Source organism: Anopheles funestus, chromosome 3RL (genome assembly GCF_943734845.2).
Source record: "Anopheles funestus chromosome 3RL, idAnoFuneDA-416_04, whole genome shotgun sequence".
NCBI classification, from domain to species: Eukaryota; Metazoa; Arthropoda; class Insecta; order Diptera; family Culicidae; genus Anopheles; species Anopheles funestus.
In genome coordinates this window covers 6,317,151-6,329,855 of record NC_064599.1, presented here as the reverse complement: position 1 = coordinate 6,329,855, position 12,705 = coordinate 6,317,151, and the positions used below count along the sequence as shown (strand labels likewise).

The 12,705-nt window shown below is 41.4% G+C and overlaps 1 protein-coding gene across 10 annotated transcripts in view; it reads left to right on the top strand.

Annotated features, from left to right (window-relative positions):
• The window catches only part of LOC125772269 (uncharacterized), a 135,079-nt gene that overhangs the window by 16,210 nt on the left and 106,164 nt on the right, over positions 1 to 12,705 (top strand). For 4 of the 10 annotated variants that reach the window (XM_049443800.1, XM_049443801.1, XM_049443803.1 and 1 more), the window contains exon 1: positions 7,302 to 7,450. The exons of 2 other annotated variants lie outside the window; for them this stretch is intronic. The gene's annotated coding sequence lies outside the window, so the exon portion shown is untranslated. 4 more of the 10 variants (XM_049443802.1, XM_049443799.1, XM_049443797.1 and 1 more) reach the window with 3 other exon arrangements.

Below are 12,705 nucleotides of genomic sequence, written 5' to 3'. Positions count from 1 at the left end.
GCCATTTTCCTGCAACATTGCGTAAAGGGCGGGGGGGGCCATTGCGTTCACCGGGCACACACTTGGGCCGAAGTTGATTACGCATCATCGTGTGGGTGTAGCGAATATGCATAGCCCACATACCAATAATAATTGCACTTCGACGTTTTGCCAGGATGCACACCGATGCCGGAAATGTTATAAGGTGATGCGAAAGCTGACTATTGATTTCCCTTTTTGGCATGGCGTTTTGCGGTGCGTGGGTTGAGATGCGAATCGGTCGCTACAGTATCGGATGGTTTTCCGGGGTTGTAATATGCGTTTGCCATTTTAATCGAACATCTGCAACGGATGCAGCGGTAGCAACGGTAGCATTACTGTGAAATTTAATAAACGCAAAGTTCATGCATAAACTATTTCGATCTGATTTTATGCTTGATTGGTTTCGTAAATCGATATCATTATTAATCGATGCTGATTTGTTTCAGTATGCATGTGATTTCCCCTAATTAATTTTTACCATTCGGGCTTGAAGAACGTAACTTTTAGAAATATTCTACTTAGTAAAATCAACTTTAAATATTAAAAATCAAATACGCTTCTTAAGAAGGGTACGAAAAATTTATTAGATTATTTTTTTTTGAAACTTAAAAAAAATATACATTTCAAATTCATAAAATTATGAACACAAATCTGATGCTCGGCCGATGCCGTAATAATTAATTATAAATAAATAAATAAATAAAATCTGATGCTGCTACCAAAAAAAAGAAACTCTCTCCACGCTCATCCATAAAACTACATTCTGCATCGTCCAAAAAACCCATGTTCGGCAACACGAAAAGCGACATTCACATTAACGCTCATCCACCGTGAGGCCCACCGTACATTTGCAATTGAAAGACCAACGCCAACACCCGCTGACCTGCTGCACTGGAAACCGTTTCACGAATCACGATGCTGCTCGTGGCATTTCGTTGATCCAAATCCAACACTTGTGCGATCCCGGGCCCCGGAAGTGTTGCTGTGCCTAACATGGTCGGTGGTGCATTCCTCCCTGGATCGGGAAGATGGAAAAATCACCCAACACCGGGCGGAGGAGGTCCTGTTTGCTTAAGCTTTCACCCTCCGGTGACGAAAACTATCTATCCATTCATTTACCGCACGGCTTTGGCCGGGTGAGCCACGTGCGGATGTGACCAGGATGGGGAGGGGTTGATTTGCTGTGTGCGTTTTCCTTTTTTTTGTTTCTTCTTCATCACTTTCCGTGTGTTTCAGTTTTGCAGTTAGAACTCGCGTACCGGTCATGGCCATGGTAGGAAGCTTAGCAAATCACTCCACACCAACACACTTCACCCTAGCCACAGGAGCCCATTCCATTTCGCCTTTCGGTATGGGGAAGCTTTTCCTCGCCGAGTAAGTGGAAGCAACCGGAAATGAAAAAAACTACACACCCACCCTTTTCCTGGCATTTTCCACTGACCGACAGCATCATCACCATCGGCTGGATTCGCATATTTGAAGTTCCACTCTGCAAGAGTGTATGGGATTTTTTCCCTCGATGTTCTGGCTGTGTGTGTGAGTGTGTGTGTGGCAAAGCTCATTTTTTGCACACCTTTCATAGCTCCCCCTCCTCCCCTTCCCCGTCCTTCCTTGGTCATCCACATTTGCCTTTGATGCAGTGCGGGGAAAATCATTAACAAACTGTCGGTTGGCTTCAACTTTTTTCCGACCCTGAATGGGTTTTGGAGTTTTTTTTGTTGTTGTTGCTTTTTCTCTTTTTTTCTGTTTGCTTTATTTCGCCTTTCCCGTGGCTTTGTTTCTTTTCCGATTTTCCGACATTCATTACACTTTTCGAACTTACTCGCACCTCCGGTTCCTCGTTTCTCCTTCTTTGCTTCGTGCTTTTTTTTTAAACCATGCAATCGAAAGAAGCTTGGTTGTGTGTGTGCGTGTACACGCGTATGTGTGCTTTTTTAATTGCAAAAAGGTACATAGAAAGGATCAGAGAGCAGAAAAAAAGCAGAAAAGTAAAGGGAGATGTGCGGGAAATTGAATAGTTTAGCTTGTTATTGCATTAACCTAATTACGAGTGTGTTAGCATGGATGTACCTTCTGTCTAAAAATATTACTTAATTTTGCATCATCTGGACATCTCATTATGGAAAAAAATAATAATTATAAGGAATACATTATAAGGAATGAACAAACAAGTTTAAAGTTTGAAGAATCTGATTATTGTCTAAATAAAAAATGGAACATATATAATTTTTTTTTCAATAATAAAAACTTTTACTTCAAAACCACAAATTATGAGCTCTATTAGATAATACCGGCCTTCTCATACACAGGACTCCAATATCAGGATTTCAAGGCACAGATAGCCAACAATTAGGCCAAGAACGGAAACGTTTGTAGAACGGCAGTTTAATTAAATATCCCTTTATGATTGGGCCGTTGAGAACTTATGCTGGGAATTGAAACTTATGCTCGAAAGCGCCTTCTTTTCGCGAGACTGGCAGTTTCTTTATAAATGATTTGAACCAAAACAACAACAACAAAAAAACATTTAACGAAGCAACAGTGTGCGAGTTTTTTTCAAATAGAACGCACACACATTTTCATCAAAAAACGGTAAGCGACGTGTAAAGATCGGGGCAGTTAGAACGAAGGTTATGCTCTCTAGCGTGCTATCTACATATTACCCACTAACCTCAATTTTATGCGAACACCTTCATACCACCAACACGCCATTTGCTCAGCCTCTCTCTCTCGCTCACTCTCATCCGCTATCGATCTTGTACAGAGCAGGTGTTTTCCTCTGTAACATTTTCTGTCTTGCTCTCTGGGTGGGTGGAGATGCGCTTTCCAAGAAAAACACCCAACCCACCCACTGCTGCCTACTAATAAAAACCGGCAGGAAAAACGCTCTCTGTCTGATGTAGCGCCTGCTTCACTTACCTCACCGACTAGGGGTCAACCAAGGTGACCCAGTCAGGCGAATGGGTTGGTGGGAGGGGTACAAAACAGTTGTCCTGATGAAGTCGCAACTATGAGGCTGCTATAGCCTTGCTGAGCCAAGATCCGGGATCCGGAATCCGGGGGTTTCAATTTTTATTTTCCCTCCATCGTTCGTTCTGCAGGGTCTGCAGGGTAGAAACCAAACAAAATAAAAAAAAAGAAGGACGATTTTTAACCCAGAATGAAAACAGAAGCTCACCAGGTTGGAGTTTCATCCCTTGGTTGGGGGGGGTTTTTATTTTATTTCCCTTTTTTTTCTCTTCTTATTCATCCGTTCGTTTCTCTTCCTTTTTTTTACCACCCTGCTGCGCTCGGTTTACGGTGGATCCCGTTTTACTTACTCGCCCATTCCACTCAATCAGCATTAGAAGCTTGCTGCAGCAGAAACTTAAAAGTCCAAAAGCGAACGATAGGGCAACGAAAACAAGCGAACGGTTAAAATAAAAAGCGAACATATATCCTTCGGTTATGCCTTAATCGTTGGACCGTCGTACGGGAGCTGATCCTGCTGCCGGCTATTTTTCATCGGTAAGGATTTTGTTTAGTTTCGATTAGACCGAAACCCGTAAGCGATAGACGGATTAATGCTTTCCGCTTGGCATTCGATAGGCAGCGATTTCGATTTGATTTAGTTGTTTGAAGGAGCGAATGTTTGAATGCCCTCCAGGATCTGTTTTTTTCCTTCTATTTATCAGTGTGTGAAGTTAGTAAATGTTAGGATAGTGTTAGTAGAAGCTAGTAATGGAGATAGCTTAAAGGGACCGTGTTAAAGTATGATTGAAGTATGAGCAAAACTTTATTGAAATATTCAAAAAAATTCCTCAACTGCGTAAAATGTAAAAAAAGAGACAATTTCCCCGGGAAACCATAGTGAGGCGAAAGCTCAGTACTGTGAGAAGCTTTTCTCACTCGCTCTCGCTCACGTTCTTTCGCAGCATCTCACTGCTAGTGAGTGATCAATCTCACGATGTACTAAAACGATAGAAGGGAATAGAAAGGCATTAGGTAATGCTTTAAAGTAGTCTTTTATTGTTTTATTTTCAATTATGGTATAAACAGGTATACCTTTTTTAACCACCGAACAGGTTCCTCTCTTTTACTTTCGTTTTCATTTTTTCGCCAACGTTAAATCACTGTTAGTGAGCAGCAAAATTGCAACCGTGTCTAGTTTCACCTTATCGCGGTATTCAGCCGATAAACCGCAGCATATTTTCGACACTATTCGCTCCCTTTACACCCGGCATAAGACTCTCGTTGATCTTCGCCTGGAAGCACTTCTGCTATCGTTAAGTAACAAACGAAGAAGATAAAAACTCGAATCAAACCCGGTTTCCTCGGTGAGTCGAGAGGCTTGGGATTTAATTTATTACGCCAAATTTACATATTTATACTCATCTACCTTCGTCTTTGCTAGAGACGCTCGTTAGCATCTACGAAGCAAGCAACAAAACCGGTTGGCTTCGGAAACAATAACCATCCTGCCAGTTTAGCTGTTTGTTGTCACTTTCACTCGGAATGAAATCGAAATTTTCCTACCGAAAAAATGAAAATAAAATTAGCACCAATTGCGGGTCATATTTTCGTAGCCAATCGTGTTAAAAATGTGTTCCCTCCTCCATTTTGTGCCTTACTTTTGGTGATTGCACCTACTTAAACTCTACCCCAAATCGGGAAAAACGTTACTACCGACCGGCGATGGACTAACATTTCCTGGAAAAAGTAAACCGTTCCCTTTTCATTGATGACTTGGGCAGGAAGTGAAGCGATTCGTTTTAATTTTCCCTCTCGGAAGGACGGGTGGCGATTTCCTTAATTTTAATTAAAAGATTCTTAGCAATTTGGGTGCAATTAGCCCAGCGTGGTTAAGCGTGGATGGAGATCGTCACATATTTTCGGCTTTGCGTCTTTAGCAGCAAATGGTGCGAAGATTGGGGAAGGTTTTCTTATTTGTTGCTCAGGTTCAGGATTAAGTATAAACCTCTGTTTTTCCGATCTTCAAGACGATCGTCCTGTCTACTGTACACTAGCTAGCGTGAAGCTGCCCATTTGTGAACGTTAAAAGGGAGCAATACCCGTTTGAAATAAATAATCGTCCCTAGGAGAATCATCCTTCTTCATTCCTTGTTGTGTTTTTTTTTCGTTTCATTTCATCCCGCTGACTATTTTTCCACCCCAAAACTTTCCGCCCCGACGGACGACGATGACCCGCAACGAAAATTAGCATAGCAAATCAACGGCATCTAAACATCGCAACATTATAGCTGATTATGTATTCATATTTTTGCGACGAAATCCATCCCCCCACCAGCGAACGAAAGAGAAATCTTTCGCAATGAAGGAGAGATTAGATGGTTTTCGTGCAAGGGTTGGGCTTATGATTTAATTCGCTCTCCGCCTGAAGGATCGTGGTTTCCAGTGCCTAAGGAAGCCATCACTTGGTGTATGGTGTGTGGAAATGAGGCAGCAAAACCACCCCGGTAGATGATTGGTGCCACAGGAAATGTTTGATGAAAACGTGCGTTTTTAATTACGGCATCGTTTGAGTGGACCGGCGATTCGAGGAAAAACTGGACGCATTGTGTCAAATGGTGAACCCCATGTTTGGCTTTAACAGGAAAAAACCAAACCTTTGTCTTTGCTTGAACAATTGTATGTTTAATGTGGTACATTCTTAGGAATTTAATCATGCTATATGTCGGTGGATTGAGGTTTGCATTAAATCTGTATTATTACTGTCAATTTACAATTATCTTTCGTTTATTTCTTAGTTATTTCGAAGCTAATTGTATCTTATTTACTCTTGAAATCGAGATGATAAACTATAACAATAATAAAATTTAGTAATGCAATACTAACCAATCTTCAACGATCGTTAAGGTCATATGCAAGGCCGATACTATTGCATGAACCTGTGTCGTATATATCCATCGTGATTTTAGTAACTCGGCACGCGAGATTTCAAGAATTTTGTTTAAGGAATGATCATATCTTGCAATTTGATCGTGATGCATTTGTGGCAATAGTAAAATGGGTAAATCTAAGATGAATTTCAAGCGCGAATTATATCGCAAAGAACAGAGTTCAACTAATCGACAACAAAAGAATAAAAACATTTAGATAATGATGCCTTTTAGGCTGGATTTATGTTGCATTTTGTTTGTTTTTATTTTTGGTTTCTGGACAATAGTTTAATCGTCTACCTATTTCTTCTCGAGGAAGAAATTTGAATGCTGGAATGAATGAACTTTGAACAACCGCGAACGTGAATTCATTTCGGTTCCTGCTTTAACTGCTGCTGTTTAGCTCTTCAGTATAAGGGATGAGAGTGAAAGAGAATCCAATGATCGCTGTGAGAGCCAGAGAAAATATGCAATAAGCGAGAGAAACATGCAAGACCAGGGTTTGACGGTAGTTTAAGTATTCGGTTCACAAACTTCCATTATGAATTCATTCGTATTTTTCAAACCAATTTATTGTTTTGGAAAAGTAACAACTCTGCACGTCCTTTGAGTTACTTAAGAAAATCATTTATATGTTTGAAAATTCTTTACAGATATGAGAAACGCATTAAGTAAATAGCCATCTTTTTTGGTACAACACTATTTTGGAAATTTTAGAAAAAATATGAAGAAAATCATTTTGAGTCTTCAGACAGGATAGATATCAAAATAACCAATAACTTTTCCACACCAAATTCTAAACTGTGAGTAACAATCTAATTTGATCATCAAAGTGTCAAATTGATAAAAATTTAAACAAGTGCAAAAGATCAAATGGGGTTTCTACTCCATTGCAAAAGCTCAAATATGGGGTCTTAGGAACATGGAATAAAACTAGGCAGTGTATATTTCATAACGGATAATAAATACTTAACGGTCGGAATGTTTAGGATTCCAGAGTTTTTTAGAATATGATACAAATATTTCTATAATGTTTTCGTTTTTTAATTTATTTTTTAAATTTTAATTTAATTTTCGTTTTTAATATTGTGTGACTCTTATGATGACATGCCTGCGGTAAGTGAATCGTTTATATCAATTCACATCTAGTTGTCAAATATATCTGCTTAAATGTCGCGGTAAGCCCTGGCCTCAAACGCTTCCACTCTCGCATTGTACGCACTTTATTTCGAAAAAGATCTCTTTTGAACGTGCTCCCGCTCTCTCGCATCCCTTTGCTGGTGCTCTTTCGCTCTCATCATCTCAACCGAAAGCCACCCGAAAGGGATTCATTCGCATACATGCACATGTTCATTCATTCAAACATTCAAAGTTCTTCTTCGCTGTCGAGAAGAGGTGCGTGCGCGTTCGAACGAAATTCCTCCCTTGCATTGAAAACCGGACCAAACAGAAATGTCCAGCTAAGGAGGGAGCAAGAAAGCGACAAGCCATCGGCTACCAAAGTCCAAAAACCAAATCAAAACGCATCGATATCAACGGCATCGTTTGAAGTATGTTACGCTGACAGATAAGCGGACCGCAATTCGCGAGTGCCTGGTATAGCGAATTCGCGGGGGTTTGGTTTTTGGTTTTTTTGGGAGATTATTCGCATTGTTGTTGTCCAGCAACAAACAGCAGCCAGCGTAGTGTGTTTGCGTGGAAACGTCAAACGCGTTTCGGGTTTTTGCCATTCTTTGGACCGTGCTGTGTGCGTGCGTGTCGCTCTGTACGTGTGTGTGTGTGTGCTTGTGCTTGTATGTTGTGTCCTCCTTCCTCTTCACGTGTACGAATGAGATGCGTTTTGCGTGCATGTGGGGTTTTGCGGAAGCAAATGGTGCGCGGCGGATGCCGCAAAGTGAGGAAGAATGTGAAACAAAACAAAAACAAAGTGAAAATAAAACAACACCCAGTCCAACACACAGGCCTGTCATCGGTAAAACACGAAACAAAACTGTGGAAAAACAACTAAAAAAATGCGTCGTCCACCCCCTGCAATATTATGTGTCGGTGGGGATAGTTTTTGGTAGTAATGTGTAAAAGGGAGGATTGGCGATTTTTTTTAGTTGTGTTTTTTGGTTACGTTTTCGAAGTGAGCAGAGAAGAGTCACATCTCCCGGTTTTGCCCATCTTTCGCAGTGACCGCGTTTCCGACGCCGAGGAAGTGTCTCGTGTCAAAAGTCGGGTCTCAGGTCGCGTGATAGTAGGCCGGAGGGCCGCCTTTTGGGGAGCTCAAATAACCTATCAAATTCACATATTAGCACGCGTTCGCCGACACTATCGTACAGTTCGTCGCAGTGGGCTGTTGTGATAAAGCACACAGCAGTTCTTCCAAACGATTCCATGCTACTTGTCGTTGAATTCCAGCCCCCATCGTTGTGTGCTCCGTAGAGTGGGTGAGAGTTTGATTGAAGAAATATCTCCCTTCGGTGCCAAGTCGTTAATATCCAGTGGAGGAAGAAGCCAGTCGTTCCAAGATATCAGCCGCGACATTAAGCCCCCCCGGGTTGCCTTTTGGGAAAAGAAGGAAAAGCTTTCATAAAACAACACCCCTGGTTTTGATGTGGTGTGTGGAGCAAACGAAAAAAAAAAACGCCAAACAACCAAACAAGCGTGGAGATGAGTACTTAAGCTTTAAAAATGTGTTGGTGGCCTTCACAGCACTCTCTGGCCGCGGTGGTTATAATCGATTTACCGTCGAGAGGATCGCTTAATTTTCTGCGTGATCTCGGAGCTTAAAGCGTGTGACAAAACGGGGCTGGGAATGGGAACGTCCATAATGTCAAAGGTGTGTTAGTGTTTTTTTTGTTGTTGTTATTTCACTGCGTTTCACTGTGCGTTTGGTGGCCGTTTTTTTTCTGCTTCAAGTTTGATGGGTGTAAAAGATAAGAAGTTTAGTGAGATAAATATGAAAATTGGTTAATTTTTGTGTTAAAGATTTATATTGATGTGCTGTGAACAGGGGTTGCGTGTCGGTATCACTGTATGCGGCAGACACAAGTGTACAGGTGTTTGCTATGAATCGTCCCATCATAAGAGGTAGCTTTGCAAACCCCCTCCGCCCCATCTGGTTGCAATGAAAGAGGAAAAACAAGTTTTCCATTAAGGTTTTTTGTTTTTACTTCTACTTCCCACTGATTTCCCTTTCGCTTTATGCTTTAAGGGTGGCGTTTCTATACCCCAATTCCTTAGTTATGTATCTTTCTTAGTTACTGTATGCTGTGCATGTGTATATAAAATATATCAACCAGCTTGCTGGTGAGCTGTGAAACGATATGGTTGGTTGCGATCGAGTAGCCCACAACACTGCGCCAGGAGAAAGCACCCTGGGACAGTCGTCTTTCCAGCATTCAAAAACACACGCACGCGATTAAAGTGTGCGAAGAGTGCGAAACACAGCAACTGCTGCAGGTGGTGGAAAGAGGGGAGTGGGGAGGGAGGTGAGAGTAGTGACAAAGCAGCAGGAAGAAAAAGTGCAGTCGGCTAAAGGGGATGGTAATCTAGTTAGCTATCAGGGTGGGTGGCTTTTGCCGGGGGGTGAGTTTTACAAGGGTGCAAGGGAGGTATGTATATGAGAGTGAATACGCACCCGTTCGATGAGCAGGAGAGAAAACGGTGAGCGCTTTTTTTCACGTGAGTTTTTGTGAGAATGAAGCAAGAGCGAGAGAGCGAGAGAGTTTCTTGACGAGGGTACTGTTTTTCACCATTTGCTGGTAGAGAGTGCATTTTCCCCGGACTTATAGCTATTGGCGTGAATTTATGTGCATGCGAGAGTGTGTGTGTGTGTATATTCTGGGCACCAAAAAGCACACGCGTGCTTTGAAGGATCTATTTTCTATGCTACAGGATATTCTACTGATATAATCCACCGATTATAAACGGAAAAAAATTTTAAACCTGAAAGCAATATATTTTTGAATATTTTAAGAATATTTGCAACTGAAAAATATAGTAAAAGTGTTAATTAATTACCATTTAATCGATACACAAGTTGTTAAAAACATCAAAATAAACAATTTCAAAATAGACAATAGGACCATAAAACAAAGCGCACGCCATTTTTTGAACGCTCGAGCGCCCTACACTCAAAATAGAACGTCACCATCAAGCATAAATTTGACAGGCTTCACAATGTTGTTTGTAGCTGTATTGAATTTCTAGCACAAGCAAAAAAGGTACTTGTTTTCCAACAGCATTTACTCCCCCTTGATTTGCCAGGTCGCCTTTAAATGGCAAAAAGCTGAAAAGGGAAAAACAATTAAGAAAAGAAAAGCAGAAAAAAACACTTCTTTTTTGCCGGGCTACGGATGAAAACAGCTTCGTTTGGTATGGAAAGATTTTGGCTAGCCCCCGGGGCTGGTTAAGAATATGCCGTGGATAAGCTATGCCCCATCATCGGTTTGCTGGAGAGTTTTCACACGAGCTCTGGGAGCTGGGAAACTGTATACCCATGGCTTATCAGTTCAATGCGAGAGTGAAGCAACCAGCCAAACGCTCTTGCTCAACATTTTCTCTCCACGCAAGAACCGCTCTTAATAAACACGCTCCAATTGATAAGAGAGCTGTAGGCAAAAACGAAGAAAAAAACAATTGTTGGAAAATGGGAAAGCGTGTGCAGAAAAATAAGAGTAATTCAGCGAGCGAAGGAAAATGTGTGTGCGAGAAAATTAGATGGGAGAGAGTAGAAAAGCGAGAGCGAAAGTACTACTTATCGTCAATAGGTTGCCATGGAAACAGTTTTAGTGGGTTGATGTATATGGGAAGCTTCCTGGGGTTTAATTCCCACCTTGGATGAATGGGAAAGCATCGGTTGACACATGCAAATTGTATTAAATCGTATTTTAAGTAGAAAATTAAATTTAGAATTAAAAGCTCTTTTAAGTATTTTAATAACATATTTTAATTTATTAAAAAGCTCATTTTTTTAAAGATAAAGTTTAACATATTTATCTGTTAAAAAAGCTTTATAAATATCATTATGAAAATTGTTTAATATAAAAATAAACACAAGAATTATTTCACCTCGTTAGTATAAGTTTGATGCTGCTTATGCTGTGCGAGTGAGAACAGAGCTTTATGATGCGAAGGAGCAGCAAATTCTACCCCATCGATGAGCATCCTTCATCCTTGTCGCGTGTATTGACACCACAGATCATTTTGGTGCTGTTGAGATTTTCCGGAGAGGGAAATAGCACCGCATTTTCCAACGTGTGGAATTTTTTTTTGTTTCTTCTATTATTCACCCCACTTCCATGTAATCGTTGGTTGAAGGGCACAACCTTGGTGGGTATACTGTATAGCACAAGGAACAGAACACGGAACACAGAAATGCAAAAAAAATCCCAACCAAGCGCTACTATTACGAGAAAGCTGTCTATTTCCCGGCTCGAATGGGGTGAATCGGTTAGACAAATGCTTTCTCTTGCGCTACCCTTCCACCTTTTGAGTCTCTCCCTGCAAACGGATTCACCATCGGCAGCATATTCGGATGACCTTTACCGCTTCCCGTAACACTCAATATCCTGCAACATTCCTGCCCACCTACCGCGCTCTCCAATTTACTGATCCACAATAAATAGGAACGATGTTGGGGTTAATTAAAGAAAATTAAATTCGTATGTGTTGTGCGCCCTTGACGGTGGTTGTACGCGCGTCCGGGTTTTCATAAGCTTGCAAGCTTGTTGGGAAAATCGCGTTTGCTCGCGTTTCGGCCTGTTTTTCCGCACCGAACAGCGTGTACAGCGAACCACACACTCGGCGGAAAGTGATGACGCACGATCGATGTTGCGATGGTCCTTTCCGACACCCGGTAAGGTGGTAAATGGGAAACACTTCTGGTGGGGTGAATGAAAATGCCGGGCGGTTTTGAAGCTATAAGGATGAACCCATTTCCTCGCCTAAATGGCGGAACTTTGGTGACAAATTGAATTTATTTAATTTATGATTTACTAAGGAGGTTAAACGGTGGCTGGTCACTTTTTAAATTTATTGTCACACCTCGTTTTGGGAATGCGTAATTATTTTAAGCATTCTACCTGCCGATATGACGTCATCGAGCGAATTGCCGAGACAGAGAGAGAGAGAGAGAGAGTTTGCTCTGTTGGAAACATTTAAAATTAGCAAAACGAAACAGTCCTGTGGTCGGTACGTATCTTAAGCGTATCCTTGCGGTTCAAGAACTATTGGTGGCATAACAATTTTGCTTTGCCTCAACAGTCCTTATTGCAATCTGCATATTTACCGGATGCAATAAAGCACAAACAGGTACACCGATGTGTCCGCGTACTTATGGGAGTGTGTGAGTGATATAAATTATTCCATTGCTGAACCGTCTTGCGAGTTGCATATCCTTGTAGCAGGAACTGCAGGAAGTGCTATTTGCGAAAACTTCGGTCCGAAACTGGTCCGATGACATTTAACGTTCGTCACGAACTGCGGCCGGCCTGCTTTCAAATGTCACCGTGACACTAACTTCTGTGAGACTTTAGCGGTGTCTGTTTCTGTGTTTATGAGAGTAAAATGTATGCGAAGGTTGATTTTACGACCGGTGCTTTCCACCGGTACGGCATTGATGTTTTTTTTCTGAAATGTTTTACCTTCGGATTTTATGCCGAAAATATCTTCATAAGCAAATAAAAATAGGCAAAATTAAACAACACCACTAGCAGGTGACCAACACGAGCAGAGCAGTGTAATGGAGGGGGATATAGAAAAATAGGGAAAACAGTAGCAAATTGATGACGCAAACTGTCCTGGGTTAGCGGGAAAC